The sequence below is a fragment of the Sphaerodactylus townsendi genome, linkage group LG01 (genome assembly GCF_021028975.2).
Source record: "Sphaerodactylus townsendi isolate TG3544 linkage group LG01, MPM_Stown_v2.3, whole genome shotgun sequence".
Classification (NCBI taxonomy): domain Eukaryota; kingdom Metazoa; phylum Chordata; class Lepidosauria; order Squamata; family Sphaerodactylidae; genus Sphaerodactylus; species Sphaerodactylus townsendi.
Window position 1 is genome coordinate 5,470,899 of NC_059425.1, and position 15,845 is coordinate 5,486,743.

Consider the following 15,845-nt stretch of genomic DNA (forward strand, 5'->3'; position numbering starts at 1 on the left):
CCCCCCCCCCACCCCCCCCCCCCCCCACCCCCCCCCCCCCCCACCCCCCCCCCCCCCCACCCCCCCCCCCCCCCACCCCCCCCCCCCCCCACCCCCCCCCCCCCCCACCCCCCCCCCCCCCCACCCCCCCCCCCCCCCACCCCCCCCCCCCCCCACCCCCCCCCCCCCCCACCCCCCCCCCCCCCCACCCCCCCCCCCCCCCACCCCCCCCCCCCCCCACCCCCCCCCCCCCCCACCCCCCCCCCCCCCCACCCCCCCCCCCCCCCACCCCCCCCCCCCCCCACCCCCCCCCCCCCCCACCCCCCCCCCCCCCCACCCCCCCCCCCCCCCACCCCCCCCCCCCCCCACCCCCCCCCCCCCCCACCCCCCCCCCCCCCCACCCCCCCCCCCCCCCACCCCCCCCCCCCCCCACCCCCCCCCCCCCCCACCCCCCCCCCCCCCCACCCCCCCCCCCCCCCACCCCCCCCCCCCCCCACCCCCCCCCCCCCCCACCCCCCCCCCCCCCCACCCCCCCCCCCCCCCACCCCCCCCCCCCCCCACCCCCCCCCCCCCCCACCCCCCCCCCCCCCCACCCCCCCCCCCCCCCACCCCCCCCCCCCCCCACCCCCCCCCCCCCCCACCCCCCCCCCCCCCCACCCCCCCCCCCCCCCACCCCCCCCCCCCCCCACCCCCCCCCCCCCCCACCCCCCCCCCCCCCCACCCCCCCCCCCCCCCACCCCCCCCCCCCCCCACCCCCCCCCCCCCCCACCCCCCCCCCCCCCCACCCCCCCCCCCCCCCACCCCCCCCCCCCCCCACCCCCCCCCCCCCCCACCCCCCCCCCCCCCCACCCCCCCCCCCCCCCACCCCCCCCCCCCCCCACCCCCCCCCCCCCCCACCCCCCCCCCCCCCCACCCCCCCCCCCCCCCACCCCCCCCCCCCCCCACCCCCCCCCCCCCCCACCCCCCCCCCCCCCCACCCCCCCCCCCCCCCACCCCCCCCCCCCCCCACCCCCCCCCCCCCCCACCCCCCCCCCCCCCCACCCCCCCCCCCCCCCACCCCCCCCCCCCCCCACCCCCCCCCCCCCCCACCCCCCCCCCCCCCCACCCCCCCCCCCCCCCACCCCCCCCCCCCCCCACCCCCCCCCCCCCCCACCCCCCCCCCCCCCCACCCCCCCCCCCCCCCACCCCCCCCCCCCCCCACCCCCCCCCCCCCCCACCCCCCCCCCCCCCCACCCCCCCCCCCCCCCACCCCCCCCCCCCCCCACCCCCCCCCCCCCCCACCCCCCCCCCCCCCCACCCCCCCCCCCCCCCACCCCCCCCCCCCCCCCCCCCCCCCCCCCCCCCCCCCCCCCCCCCCCCACCCCCCCCCCCCCCCACCCCCTCCCCCTCCGACCCCCCCCCCCCTCCACCCCCCTCTCCCGCCCCCGCGTCCCCCCCCACCCCCCCCCCCCCCCTACCTCCCTCCCCCCCCACGCCCCCTCCCACCCCCCCCCCCCCCCCCCCATCCCCCCCCCCCCCCACCCCTCCACCCCTCAACCCCCCCCCCGCCCCGCCCCCCCCCCCCCCCCCCCTCCCCCCCCCCCTCCCCCCCCCCCCCCCCCCCCCCCTCCCCCCCCCCCCCCCCTCCCCCCCCCCCCCCCCCTCCCCCCCCCCCCCCCCTCCCCCCCCCCCCCCCCCCCCCCTCCCCCCCCAGGGGGGCGCCGGGGGCGCCGGGGCGGCTCAGGGGTCCCGCGGGCCCGGTCCGGCCGTCCCCCGCTCGCCTCCGGGCATCCTCTCCGGGCCTCCCCCTCCGTCCTCCGCGCTCAGCCGCCGCCGCCGCCGCCGCCTCTCCGCCCGCCGGTCACGGCCGCCGCCGCCGCCGCCGAGCCTCCTCCTCCTCCTCCTCTTGCCGTCGCCGCCGCCGCCGCTGCTGCTGCCGGGGCCGCCCCGCACGGGGGTCCATGGGCGGGGGGGGGACCCGGAGCGGCCGGCCGGACAACCAGCCCTCCCTCCCTCCCTCCCTCCCTCCCTGCCGCCGCCGCCTCCGCCCTAGCCGCGCTCCTCCTCCTCCTCCTCCTCCGACGGCCGCCGCCGCCGCGCTCCTCCCGCCCAGGCCGGCCCCTGCCCGCCCGCCCGCCCGCCCGGCCACCGCAGGCGCTCCCGTTGCGGGCCGGCCCCGTGCAGGCGGAGGCGGAGGCGGAGGGGGCTGCAGCCGCCGAGGTCGTCGGGGGGAGGAGGGGCTGCTGCGGGCGGCGGCGGGGGGGGGGCAGGAGGAGGAGGAGGAGGCGGAGGAAGAAGAGGCGCCTCCTCCTCCTCCTCCTCTCCATGCAGGCCGCCCCCCGCCCTCCCTCCCTCCCTCCCTCCCTCCGCGCCCGGGCCTAGGCGCAGCAGCAGCAGCAGCTCCTCCGGCACCAGCCTCGCCCCCCCCCCGCCCCGGAACCTCTGGGGGAGGGGGGGAGGCAGCCAGGGCCGCGGCGGCGGGGGGGGGGGGGGGTGTCGCCTGCATTGGGCGGGGGGAAGAGCGCGGCTGGGGCGGCCCCAAGGAGACCCCTGGCCCGGGGAGCGCGCGGGGGCGGGGGAAGGGGCAGGGTGTCCGGGCGGGGGAAGGGGCAGCGCTCCCAGGAAGCCTGACGTTCCGCGGCCACACCGGCATGGACGGGAGGGGCGAGGGGGGGCGCAGCGGGGGTCGACCTGCAGGGAGCCCGGGGGCCTCGGGCCGGCCCACCACAGCTACCGGTATCATATCCGCCCTTCGCCTCCTCTTCTCCCGACCAAACAGCCCCAGCAGCTCCCGAGTCTCCCCTCCGTCCTCGGGCGCGGACCCCAGACCCTTTTCCCTTGTGCTCGCCCCCCTCCGCCCCCCTCCAGCCCCCTCCAGCCTGCCCGTGCCCCTCCTGAACTGCGGTGCCCACAACTGCACGCAGTATTCCAGGTGAGGTCTCACCAATGCAGAATAGACGGGTACTGTTACATCCCTCCATCTACACGCTATACTACCGGCACTATTAACGACGTGGGTAAGGGGGGGGGGGGGGTTCTCGGGTTCAAGCCCCTCCCCATTCATGACCGAAGCTCCGCCGACCCTTTGTGGGTTTTTAAAACATTTTTAGTGTTTTCCGGTTTTTGGCCTGCAGGGGCCGCATTATTTGGGCTAGCAGCACCAAACTTCCAGGGATTGTTTGGGGGACTCTCCTGATGACACTACCCGGGTTTGGTGAGGTTTGGTTCAGGGGGTCCAAAGTTATGGACCCTCAAAGGTGTAGCCCCCATCTCCTATTAGCTCCCATTGGAAACAATGGGGGATGGGGGCACCCCCTTTGGGAGTCCATAGCTTTGGACCCCCTGGACCTAACTTCACCAAACCTGGGATGTATTATCAGGAGAGTTTGGTGGCATTTGGTCCAGAGGGTCCAAAGCTATGGACTCCCAAAGGGGGTGCCCCCATCCCCCATTGTTTCCAATGGGAGCTAATAGGAGATGGGGCTACACCTTTGAGGGTTCATAACTTTGGACCCCCTGAACCAAACTTCACCAAACTTGGGTGGTATCATTAGGAGAGTCTCCTAGAGATACCCTGAAAGTTTGGTGCTTCTAGCTTAACAATTGCACCCCTGGCAGCAGGCACTCCCCAAATTTCCCCAATTCTCCTTTTAAATCCACCCCCTTTGGCATGGATTTAAAGGGAGAATCTGAGGTCCTCAGTTTAGAAGAAGAGGAGTTTGGATTTATATCCCCCCTTTCTCTCCTGCAGGAGACTCAAAGGGGCTGACAATCTCCTTGCCCTTCCCCCTCACAACAAACACCCTGTGAGGTGGGTGGGGCTGAGATAGCTCAGAAGAACTGTGACTAGCCCAAGGTCACCCAGCTGGCGTGTGTGGGAGTGCACAGGCTAATCTGAATTCCCCAGATAAGCCTCCGCAGCTCAAGTGGCAGAGCAGGGAATCAAACCCGGTTCCTCCAGATTAGAATGCACCTGCTCTTAACCACTACGCCACATTAAAAGTGATGCTGTTTCAGGGTGGGGGATAATCCACCCCAAAACAGCATCACTTTCAATGTTGTTTAACTGGGGACCCCAGATTCCCCCTTTAAGGTGGATTTAAAAGGAGAATTTGGGCTCTCTAGTTCAAACACCATTGAAAGTGATGCTGTTTGGGGGTGGGTTCCAGCATCACAGCAGCTGCCGGGGGGGGGGGGCGGGGGCGGGGGCAGATTTTGCACCAGGCTCCATTTTCCCTCTACCCCTCTGCCCAGAGGGGAGGGCAGAAGGAACTGCCGGCTGGGAGCCCAGCTGGTAGGGGAGGGCAGGGCAGGGGAGTCTGCTGTGCCCGACTTTGGGGAGCTGCTTTTATAAGTGCTAGGCCGGGGGCGGGGCTTGTGGAGGCGTGGCCATGCCCTAGGGGCGGGTGGGGTTGTGGCCCCACCCCCAAACCCCCCTCATTAAAAATCTATACCTACATCCCTGGGCACTATTGATACAACCCAGAATTGCATTGGTTTTCTTGGCTGCCATATCACACTGGTGACTCACGTTCAGTGTGTGGTCTACTGAGACTCCCAGATCTCTTTCGCACGTAGTGTTGTCAAGCCAGGTGTCCCCCATTCTATATCTGTGCATCTCATTTTTTCTCTGCCTAAGTGAAGAATTTACATTTATCTCTGTTGAAATTCATTTTGTTACTTTTGGCCCACCTCTCTAATCTGTCCAGGTCATTTTGAATCCTGCCCCTCTCTTCCAGGGTATTAGCTACCCTTCCTGATTTGGTATGTCTGCAAATTTGATTGGCATGCCCTCTCTTCCATCATCCAAGACATTGATAAAAATATTGACTAGCGCTGGGCCCAGGACAGAACCCCGTGGCACCCCACTAGTCACTTCTCTCCAGGAGGAAGATGAGCCATTGATGAGCACTCTTTGTGTTTGGCCAGTCAACCAACTACAAACCCATCTAAAAGTTGCATTGTCTAGTCCACATCTTTCCAGCTTACTCACAAGAATATCACTGGGCACCTTGTCAAAGACCTTACTAAAATCAAGGGATGCTAATACATTGGAGGACAGGTGGCCAAGAAAGCTACTGTGATTCTGACCTGTATCAATAGGAGTATAATGTCTAGATCAAGGGATGTAATTGTACCTCTCTATTCTGCATTGGTCAGACCTCACCTGGAATATTGCTGGCAGTTCTGGGCAATTCAAGAAGGATATGGACAAGCTGGAACGTGTCCAGAGGAGGGCGACCAAAATGGTCAAAGGTCTGGAATCCACGCCCAACTAGGAGAGACTTCGGGAGCTGCTTGGGATGTTTAGTTTGGTGAAGAGAAGGTGAAGAGGTGACATGATCGTCATGTTTAGAAATTTGAAGGGATGTCATGTTGGTGAGGGAGCAAGCTTGTTTTCTGCTGCCTCAAGAGACCAGGACCAGGAGTCATGGGTTCAAGGTGCAGGAAAAGAGATTCCACCTAAACATCAGGAAAAACTTCCTGACAGTAAGGGCTGTTCAACAGAGGAATTCACTACCTCAGAATGTGGTGGAGTTTCCTTCTTTGGAGTGTTTTAAACGGAGGCTGGGTGGCCATCTGTCATGCTTTGATTGTGTTCCTGCATTGCAGGGGTTGGACTTGATGGTCCTTGGGGGGGTCTCTTCCAACTCTAGGATTCTAAAAAGAGAGAGATCAGATTAGTCTGGCATGACATGTGTTTGAGAAATGCGTGTTGATTTTCAGTGATCACGTTATTCCCTTCCAAGTGCTTACAGACTGTCTCCTTCATAATCCACTCTAGAATTTCCCTGGTATAGATGTCAGGCTGACTGGGCGGTAGTTGTTTGGGTCCCCTTTTTGGAGATGGTGACAACATTAGCTCCCCTCCAGTCCGCTGGGACTCCTCCTGTTCTCCAGGAGTGCATTTTATTGTCCATCAACTTCAGTGGGTGTCCCTGAGGTTTTGGGAGAGGGAGAATATGCTCTGTGCTTCTTTCTCCGCCCTTTGCACAATGTTGTAAATCTCCATCATGCCCCTCCCACCCCACCCCCAATCATCTCTCTTCCAGATGGAAAAGTCCCAGACTCCTCAGCCTTTCCTCACAGGGAAGACGCTACGACCCCTTCATCATCTCGGTTTCCACCCTCTGGACTTTTCCCAGCTCCGTGATGCCCTTTTTGAGATATGGTGACCAGAACTACACGCATCGTTCCAAGTGAGGACGCACCATCGATCCAGAGAGGGGCATCATAATAGCGGCTATTTTACCTTTCCAGCCCTTCCTTGATTGCCCCCAGCACGTGCCTGTATTGTTGCCGGCAAATCAAATCTAGGTGGAGATTAGGTCATTTTGGACCGTAAGGACAATGTTGGCAGTGAGCATAACACGTCTGTCAGCAGAGGGAGAGAGAAGAGTCGCCACAACAGCAGAAGAGCACGTAAAGGCAAATTTGTTTCAGAAGATACCGAAAAGTGAAAATGTTCTGGGATTTACTTAGCAGTGGCAAAGGAAAGAGAGACAGAGAGAATCTAACCCGTGGTGGTGAATCTATGGCACTCCAGATGTTCATGAACAAGAAGAAGAAGAAGAAGAGTTTGGATTTATATCCCCCCTTTCTCTCCTGTAGGAGACTCAAAGGGGCTGACAATCTCCTTGCCCTTCCTCCCTCACAACAAACACCCTGTGAGGTGGGGGGGGGGGCTGAGAGAGCTCCAAGAAGCTGTGACTAGCCCAAGGTCACCCAGCTGGCATGTGTGGGAGTGCCCAGGCTAATCTGAATTCCCCAGAGAAGCCTCCACAGCTCAGGCGGCAGAGCGGGGAATCAAACCTGGTTCCTCCAGATTAGATACACGAACTCTTAACCTCCTACGCCACTGCTGCTCCTACAATTCCCATCAGCCCCTGCCAGAGTGGCAGTGCCATCTGGAGTGCCATAGGTTCGCTACCACTGATCCCCTCACCAGGGTTTCGGAAGACACACGGCTCATCTGACTTCAGTCCCATCCTGCAAGGCCCCGACTGCCTTTGCTCCTTCACTAACGTTATGCAACAGCAGATCACTGAGGAATATCTCTCTCTGTTTATTTACATAATTTTTTTGTCTCCTCCCCAGGTGGTTTACAAAATTAAGAATGATAAAAATTAAAAGATACGAGTTAAAACCCAGCGTTGAGGAATCCTGGCCCAGCATAAAAACACTGAATCTAAAAAGAGACCACTGGCAGTTTAAAATTACAGTTTCTAGATAAAAAAACAGTGTGGAAAGATCAACCCTTTAATTAAAAAGTCTGGGTGAACAGAGATGTTTTGGCCTGGTGCCTAAAAGCAAGTTGCGTAGGTGCCAGGTGAGCCTCCAGGGGGAGGACATTCCACAGGTGGAGGGGGGGCGGTGTTAAGTGCCATCAAGTCCCCCAGGGCAGCCCTATGAAGTGGGTGCCCTCCGAGACTTCCTGTCCTTGGCAGCCTTGCTCACTCAGGTCTTGCAAGCTGGGAGCTGGGGCTTCTGTGACGGAGCCAAGCCACCTCACGTTGGGCCTTCCTCTTCTACTACTACCTCCAACTTTTCCTGGCATTATTTTGTATTGTTGAGGACTTTTATAGCCAGGATCAACAGGCTGTTGTGGCTTTTCTGGGCTGTGGGGCCATGGTTTGGTAGTTTTAGCTCCTATTTTCTATGGGTGGCATCTTCAGAGCCATGTCAGAGACATTTATTGGCCGCAGCCATAGATGTGGCCAAAACATTAGGAGCTAAAAGTAACAGACCGCAGCCACACAGCCCAGAAAACTCACAATAGCCAATTATTGTCTTTTCCAGTTATTCTTGACTTCTGGTGGTGGAAACCAGAGATATCAAAGAAGAATGAGCAAAGACTGTTCCTGTAGCCATAAGAACCATGACTATGAACCAACACTGAACCCAAAAGGAAATGCTAATTCCATTTAATACTGTGATTCGGATATCAAACATAATGTGCTATAAACATCAAAGTGTCACAATGCACACGTGAACCATGTGTAGAAAAACAATCTATACAAAGTTAGAATCGTAGAATATATACTGACAATCATATTGGTATGCTTGCATATCAGTACAATTGTCAGTATATTAAAAAAAAAACCTTTGTGTACATCTTGTTTATATCTGTGGCTCATGTGTCTATTGTGACACTTTGATGGTTATGGCCCTTTATGTTTGGTTTCCTAATCAATAATTAGCATTTCCTTTTCGGTTCAGTATTTGGGCTGATACTTATGGTTGTTAATTGATCCTCCTTGATCCTCCAATCTTGATCCTCCTTGATCTGAGGTTGCAAATGCCTTAGCAGACCAGGTGTTCAGGAGCAGCAGCAGCAGAAGGCCATTGCTTTCACCTCCTGCACGTGAGCTCCCAAAGGCACCTGGTGGGCCGCTGCGAGTAGCAGAGTGCTGGACTAGATGGACTCTGGTCTGATCCAGCTGGCTAGTTCTTATCTGACCCCACTTCTGTTTCGGCTGGTCCTGCAGCCATAAGAACAGAAAAGCATCAATGGATGATGGATGAAGCTCTTAAAATTTCCCAAAATAGACAAGATCCAAAAGTAAAAGGTGACAGAAACATGCAGCCTTCCGACAACTCACACATTGAGACCAAGGGAATGATTACAGAGGCATGGGGAGGGGGGGAGGGAATGGTGCCATGCGCAAAACCTGCTGCAGGCCCCCCCCCCCGTGCCCCATTTACCTGGCTCGGCTACCGCCGGGCACTCCTTGGCCCCGCCCTGCCAGGCTGCTCCTTCAGCCGGCAGAGCCCCACGCAGCCAAAGGAGCAGCCTGGCAGGGCGGGGCCAAGGGGCGCCCGGTGGTGACCCAGCCAGGCTGCTCCTTTGACCAGCGGAGGCTCCGCCAGCTGAAGGAACAGCCTGGCAGGGCTGAGGGGTGGCGGGCATGTGCCCCTACGTGCCCCCATGATCTCTCTGCCTCTGAATGATTAGAATAACCAGTGAAAAGGAATAAAAGAGAACACCAAAGAAGAAAAAACAAGACATCTATAGCAAGCCTTTATTGGCATAGACAACAGTACAACAATAATAAAAACGGATTAAAAAGCATATACAATACAGGAAATAAATGTTAGGTCGAAGGAAATCTACTGGCGTTTAGTAATTTCCAGGAGAAAGTGGAACAAGAGATCTGTTTCACAAGAGGCAAGAAATCCAGGGGGCATTTAGACCATGGTTAGGCACGCTGGAACACCAACATGGCAATAATTAACTGAATAGGGAGAAAAATAAAGAAAAGGTGAGAGCAATTCGATGGAAAAACTGAACAGCAGAGATGAAAGGGCGGCAGATTCCTTCCAAGAAGAATCTTTTGAAGAAGGACCCACCGTTTTAGAAGGTGACGTGAAAACTTCACTCAGAGCAATGGGAAAGAAACAAACCACCAGGTGTAGTCGGTGCTCTCTTCCAAGCCACAGAAGCAGAATCCCTTGGGGGACCACAAGAGCCCTTCGGGGGTGGGCGGCTTATTCAGTCCAGTAAATAAGATGTCTGCTGCGAGGCAGGGGCAAATGCGGAAGGAAGGATCGATCGATCGATCGATCTATGGCTACCAATCTTGACCCTCCTTGATCTGAGATTGCAAATGCCTTAACAGACCAGGTGCTCGGGAGCAACAGCAGCAGAAGGCCATTGCTTTCACCTCCTGCATGTGAGCTCCCAAAGGCACCTGGTGGGCCACTGCGAGTAGCAGAGAGCTGGACTAGATGGACTCTGGTCTGATGCAGCAGGCTAGTTCTTATGTTCGAAGGAAGGAAGGAAGGAAGGAAGGAAGGAAGGAAGGAAGGAAGGAAGGAAGGAAGGAAGGAAGGAAGGAAGGAAGGAAGGAAGGAAGGAAGGAAGGAAGGAAGGAAGGAAGGAAGGAAGGAAGGAAGGTAGGTAGGTAGGTAGGTAGGTAGGTAGGTAGGTAGGTAGGTAGGTAGGTAGGTAGGTAGGTAGGTAGGTAGGTAGGTAGAAGCAGGGGAGGGGAGGTGATAGAAGAGAGGGCAGGTGTTAGCAATAATAGAGCGTGGTTTGGAAAATACTTTTAAACTTTGGAAAAATGGGTGATGTCTTACTCATCTCCAGCAGCCTGTTGGTAAAGCCACCATAGTGTTGTGTTTAAGAGTAGTGGACTCTAATTTTGAGAACTGGGTTTGTGTGTGTGTGTGTGTGTGCGCGCGCGCGCTCCCCTCACAAGGTCTTGCTGGGTGACCTTGGGGCAGTCACAGTCCGCTCAGAAACCTCTCAGCCCCACCCAAAGATCCAATCTGAGACCAGCGCCAGCAGTAGAAGAAGCCCCTTATTCCCGCTGCCCAAAGGCAAGGCCTGCGTTTGACCACATCTTAAAGCTTCGGAGGGTGGGCCCCATTCCCTGAACTTTGCCCTCCTCAGGGACTGCCCCAAATCTCCAGATATTCCCAAGTCAGAGTTGGCAACCACAATGGCTACAGTGTAGTGAAGGAAAGGTGGCATTCATGTGCCCAGAGAACACCCACTGCCAATTTCAACGTTCAGAACAGAAGCCTACCTGTGGGTCTTGTTTATCCCAGTCCTCTCAAAGAGCACGAGAGGCCAGCTCTTCTGACTCAGCACGGAGAGGTCCGTTGTCCGTAGTCCTGTGTGGCTCACGGGGTCTCAACTGGCTGAGACCGAGAGGGAAGGAGATCTCATGGTTGTTCGTGGTGGCCAGCTCAATGGAAACATTGGCTCCACCTGCTACAGCCAGCTGTGGTCTCCAGCTGCATGAATTCACCTCTTCCCTGCCCTTATCCCATTCGGCCTTCTTCTGTGCTTCTCACAGGTGCCACCCCAGCCCCTCGAAAAGGCTTTGTGGGCATGTGCCCTGCTTTCATTGAATCCGTCACTGTGAAGGCCAGGAAAACCTGGCTTCCTTGAGCAATTATTCACCAAGCTGGGACTCCATCTGTGTATACACAGATCAGCACAAGCAAGGGGCCTCTTGTGGGCGCAGAGATTGAGGAAAGGGGTTTATCTCAAGAGGGCAGGATGTTCTGCGCTCTTGTGGGGCTCCTGGCACCTGCAGTGGCGTAGGAGGTTAAGAGCTCGTGTATCTAATCTGGAGGAACCGGGTTTGATTCCCAGCTCTGCCGCCTGAGCTGTGGAGGCTTCTCTGGGGAATTCAGATTACCCTGGGCACTCCCACACACGCCAGCTGGGTGACCTTGGGCTAGTCACGGCTTCTCAGAGCTCTCTCAGCCCCACCCACCTCACAGGGTGTTTGTTGTGAGGGGGAAGGGCAAGGAGATTGTGAGCCCCTTTGAGTCTCCTGCAGGAGAGAAAGGGGGGATATACATCCAAACTCCTCCTCCTCTTCCTCCTCCTCTTCTTCCCAGGTCTTCCCTGGCAGTGAGAGGTTGCCAATTGGGGGTATGGTGCCATTTTAAAAGATTCTCACCTGCTGGCTCTCAGAGGGCCGAGGGGCTATATAATGTGGTAGCTGCAGATTTCCCACTTACATGACCTTCTGACATCTCCTTAAATATTTAGTTAGTTATTAAAAAATGTTTGCTGCTCACCCAAAGGACCTTGCAGCAACTTACAACATTAGTACAGTATAAATGAGTTGAAAACAACATAAAAGCATTGTTGAAGGCTTTCACGGCCAGATTCAACTGTGTGGCCGTGGCTGCATGGCTGTGGTCTGGTGGATCTTGTTCCTAACGTTTCGCCTGCATCTGTGGCTGGCATCTTCAGAGGTATATCACAGTGTTAATATGTTAATATTTTATCTTTCTTATCTGCTTTTATGTTGGTTCTGGTGGGTTTTCCGGGCTGTGTGGCCGTGGAAACTATGTTAAACTATTGAAACATGAGGCTAGCACCTTACTAACAAAGCAAGCCAAACATGTGGATTTCACGCCAATGGCCGACCTAAACAATTCAGCCTTGCGTGCCCCAGGGAAACTAAAGTTATCCCTCCCACACCGCAACTTTCCACACTGCAATTCTGATATATTGCATAAGAAATTAAATAGAAAATTGCGGGGTGTTTTGCAGAAGCCCCGGACAAGTTTAGAAACTCAGAAATGCATAAAATATGTGTCATATTGTCTGACATCAACATATTTTATATTTTAATACCATAAATATACAAAACTTCTTTTTAAACATTAAAATAAAAGAAAAATCTGATTTTTTTCCCTCTGGTATGAAGGGTTTATGTGGATTTCCAGATGGCGGAGGGCACAACCAACCCCCGTGATGTGGTGCCAGCCAGGCAGGGCACTGGTACCACCAGAGAAGGCATTCCACGGGGTAGCTCTGGGCGGGCACTGTTGAGAGGTACTGGAGCTGGGGGGCAGGGGGGCTCCTCCGCTCTGCCAGCACAAGATAGAGCTTGCCATGAATTTTCACCACCACCACCAGGGGGCGCTGTTGGCCAACAGGATGGCCTCTGGCCAAGGTTGTGCCACGTGGGCCACTGGGCCACTCAGGACGGGCTCTCTTCCGTCTCCCCAGACCGAGCTAACTTCATTCATGAACTTTACACGGTTGAGGCAGCTGCAGTACTGTTCTGGCCTCCCACGGCAGCCGTGTGGCCACTTCCTTTGGCTCAGTGATTGGTTCTGTATTATCGCCATTTTGATATTGTGGGGTAGTGTTAAATTGCTTAGAGCTGGTATGGCTGGGAGTCATGCTTTGTTTGTTTGTTTGTTTGTTTGTTTATTAATTATACTTGTATACTGCCCTCCCCCGAAGGGCTTAGGGCAGTGAACAACAAAACATATACATAGAGCACAAAATAAAATCAAATAAATATCAGAATTAATTAAATAGATCATTAAATAATTAGCTCAATACACATTAAAACCAAACCCCATTAAAAGCAGCGTACTAATACCAAATTTAAATGCTGGCAGCTGCCTCGAGCCCACAAGGTGAAGAACAGGATATACAACGAACAATTAAAGAAAAGAAACAAGTGCTGCCAGAGTGAGCAAGATCGAGGGGGGGGGGAGAGGCCCTTTCTGCGTAAGACCCTGAAAATATTTTGCAAATGTCACGCAACCCCCCCCCCATTTGTCCACCCCCACCCCCTCGAAAAAACTTCCTGGCCCCCATTTTGCGGTCGTTCTGTTTTCGTTCTGTTCTTTAACTTCTTATTCCCTGTTCAGGGTGAAGATGGAAGTGCGGTCCAGCATTGTGCACAAAACACACAGGATTCTTCCGCCGGATAAAATAGTGCTGAATCTAAATAAGCATTAAAGAGTCGTTTCTATGTGCAGCTTTCCTTAAAAATATCCTTTGGCGCTACTGAACTTGGAGTTTCTTTTTAAGAGCATTTCTGTCGCCATAAACAAGCACTGGAAAAAACTTTCTCTTTTCGCTCGGATATGCTCCCCCCACATATAGAAAATGGCCGACGAAGCAGCAGTAGGAGAAATGGCAGTGAAAATGGCTGACAAGCAGCGGTGGGATCCAAAAATTTTAGTAACAGGTTCCCATGGTGGTGGAATTCAAACCGTGGCGTAGCGCCAATGGGGCTGGGCGTGGCCGGGCATTCCGGGGGCGGGGCATTCCTGGGAGGGGCTGTGGCAAGGATGCAGCCGCTGCGCCGGTCCTTGGGCGGGAAACAAATGCACGCAGGCGCAGGCTGCCACGCACGCTGGTGCACCTCCTGCTAGACTGCTTCAAGTTCTGCGCGCTACTGCTGAGAGGAGGGGCGTCACTAAGGCAAAAATCACGTGGCAAAATCACCAACCAGTAACCCCCTCTCGGCACACACAAAGAATGAGTAACCTACTCTCGGAACCTGTGAGAACCGGCTGGAATGCTGTTGGAATGCTGTTGTTGTTCCATTTTGGGGCTCGGCTGTTGCTCGGGGGGGGGGGGGGGCTCGGGGGGCTTCCCTGGAAACCGGAGGCCGGAAGGACAGCTGCCGCTTGCAAGAAGAAAAAACAAACCCCAAGAGGATCCAGACACTTGCCCAAAAGTGAAATCACTACTTTATGAGAAAGATGCTTTCACATACACAATTTCAGTAAAAGATATTAAATGTTAAGGCCTTTTACTAAGGGAGGGGGGAGGACTGAAGAAGGTGGGCACTAGGACCGCAGTGGAGCATTCAGGTAAGAAGTTCCAGGAGGAAGCTACAATCCAGCTCTCATCTTTATCTGGGGCAGGATATAGATTCGTAGTTATCTAGCTTTAAAGCCTCGACCTGCAATTCTCTAGGGATCGTGTGCAGAGGTGGGATCCAGCAGGTTCTTGAGAGTAGGTTACTGATTATTGGTGTGTGATTTTGCCACCTGATTGGTGATTTTGCCACCTGATTTTTGCCTTAGTGATGCCCCTCCTCTCAGCAGTAGTGTGCAGAACTTGAAGCAGTCTAGCAGGAGGTGCACCGGCGTGCGTGGCAGCCTGCGCCTGTGTGCATTCGTTTCCCGCCCAAGGACCAGCACAGCGGCTGCGTCCTTGCCACAGCCCCGCCCAGGAATGCCCCGCCCCCAGAATGCCCGGCCACGCCCCCGTCGTGTCCCGCCCAGCCCCGCTGGCACTACGCCACAGTTTGAATCCCACCACCATGGGAACCCGTTACTAAAATTTTTGGATCCCACCACTGCCTAGTTGGTGTCCCGCTCCAATCATATAATTAAATCCATGTATTAAATTGAACTGTGGGCTTGCAGAAGTTCTAACAGGTATATCTAAATCTGGATCTTTTGTTGAGTGTAATTTTAAAGCAGAACGTTTTATGTGTTGTTTTATCGGATGTATTGTTTTATTAGTTGGCAGAAACAACCCTGAGCCTCCAGGGAAAGGCGGTGAATAAACCCAATCATAGATAGAAATAACTGAAAGATGGAAGCTCTCCACGTTTGGGGGAGGGCTGCTGCTCATTGGCAGGGCCTCTGCTAGGTTCCCGGTTCAACCCCAGGTAGCGTCTCCAGTTAAAAAGGATCAGGCCCGGTGTGTGTGAGTGTGTGTGTGTGTGAAAGACCTTTCTTTGCCTGAGACCCTGGAGAGCAGCTGCCAGCCTGAGTGGAGGATACTGGCACAGATGGGCCTGTGGGTGGATCCAGTAGGAAGCCAGGCCACGTATTCCTGGTGGCCCTGGCGTGGGGGTCCTCACTTCCCTGAGTGGCAGAAGGCTCCAGAGGTCGTGTTCCAGCTGCAGATGTTGGGGGCGGAGTCTGAGGAAGGCGGGACTCGGGGAGGGACGTCAACGGGGTGTGATGTCATCGAGTCCACCTTCCACAGTGGCCGTCCTCTTCAGGGGAACCGTTCTCTGTCGCCTGGAGATCGGGGATAGCCCGAGCAGATCTCCAGCCTCCCCCTGGAGGTTGGCAGCCCTTTCCAAAAGGGCTCGGCAAGGTCCACCTCCTGGCGCTGAAGATGGCAGCATCTCTGTGCTTCCTTTTCACGCAGGTTCGCAGGAGGATCAGGAGGCCCCCAAGCAGCCACCAAGGGCAGGTGGAGCTCGGCCAGTGCCCCATCAGCCCCTCCCCCCTGCAAAAGGTAGCAGGGGGTGCTTGGAGAAGAATCCCCCTGTTAGTCTCAGCTGCTTCCCTGCTCCCCCCCCCCCCAATCCATCCATCCATCCTTAACTGCCCGTCTCCCGCTGCCAACCCCGTCTGCCTCCGCCTCTGCTGTCTGAGGTACCTCTGCTGGCTAACTGGCCTTCAGTTCTCTGGGCTAAAGGGGGACCCTTTCCCAAGCCCCCCCCCCAGCTGCTGCTGTTAGGAGTGGGGGGGGGGAACTGAGTCCTCAGTGGAAGCCTTTGCCTGGGGCCCTCCCCCCACTCAGGCCACTGTCTGTCCCCAGAGCCTCTAATCCGCCCCCTGCTGTAATCCCATTAAGAGTTTAGACAGGCGAACCGCCTCGCCCAGTCCCTGCAAAGTTGGGAGAAGTGCCCCCCACC